Source organism: Rhipicephalus sanguineus, unplaced genomic scaffold (assembly GCF_013339695.2).
Source record: "Rhipicephalus sanguineus isolate Rsan-2018 unplaced genomic scaffold, BIME_Rsan_1.4 Seq8951, whole genome shotgun sequence".
Taxonomy (NCBI): Eukaryota; Metazoa; Arthropoda; class Arachnida; order Ixodida; family Ixodidae; genus Rhipicephalus; species Rhipicephalus sanguineus.
The window spans coordinates 8,597-9,728 of NW_023616235.1; the positions used below are offsets into that span (position 1 = coordinate 8,597).

The 1,132-nt window shown below is 42.5% G+C and overlaps 1 non-coding gene across 1 annotated transcript; it reads right to left on the reverse strand.

The window, feature by feature from the left end:
- Positions 1 to 702: 702 nt before the first annotated feature.
- Positions 703 to 774, reverse strand: Trnam-cau (transfer RNA methionine (anticodon CAU)). The gene has a single exon. It is a non-coding gene; the product is annotated as a tRNA-Met (tRNA).
- Between the last annotated feature and the right edge of the window lie 358 nt (positions 775 to 1,132).

The following is a 1,132-nucleotide window of genomic DNA, read 5'->3' on the forward strand; positions in this document are numbered from 1 at the left end:
AAGTAAGAGCTATCCATAAGTATGTCCAATCGATACGCTGTTATTTCACTGCACTCAATATCCTATGGCAACAAAAATAATGTCATAATACTATACTTGTTATAGTAATTAATTCTAATCAAACTTTAATTAAATATCTATTTATTCTGAATATTAATGAGAACTAACAGACAATAGCGCCAAGTATAGGGGGTGTTATCTGTAGTACTTAGAATATATATGTGAAGAAACTGAACTGGACGAAAAGATAACTTGCCGCCGGCAGGGACCGAACCTACGACCTTCGAATAACGCGTCCAATGCTCTACCACTGAGCTACTGCGGCGGTCATCCTCCCGTCCACTTTATGGGGTTATATATGTGCCTTTAAAGCTTGGGTGTTAGTCAGCGCCAATCGCAGCCATGGGCGCGAGTGTGGAACACCTCGTTTTCTCTGCCTTTCTGGCGTCACATAGCACGTGATCTTTTTACGAGCTGCAGCTGGCCATAATCCCTCGCATACCCCTGAAGGCATCAAGTCTGCCAGAACGAGACCCTTGCTATGAATGAAGGAAGAAGATGACTCTTAAGGGCCCGTTTCCTTTGTTAGACACAATATTAATGAGAACTAACAGACAATAGCGCCAAGTAAAGTATAGGGGGTGCTATCTGTAGTATTTAGAATATAAATGTGAAGAAACTGAAGTGGACGAAAAGATAACTTGCCGCCGGCAGGGACCGAACCTGCGACCTTCGAATAATGCGTCCGATGCTCTACCACTGAGCTACGGCGGCGGTCATCCTCCCGTCCACTTTATGGGGTATATATGTGCATTTAACCTTGTGGTAGAGCATCGGACGCGTTATTCGAAGGTCGCAGGTTCGGTCCCTGCCGGCGGCAAGTTATCTTTTCGTCCACTTCAGTTTCTTCACATTTATATTCTAAATACTACAGATAATACCCCCTATACTTTACTTGGCGCTATTGTCTGTTAGTTCTCATTAACATTGTGTCCAACAAAGAAAACGGGCCCTTAAGAGTCATCTTCTTTCCTTTATTTATTCTGAAGTCATTCATGCTCTGTTTCTGCATAAATAGAACCAAATGTAAGGCTAGAAATATAGTGCAAATTCGTTTTCGGTTAGCTTCATT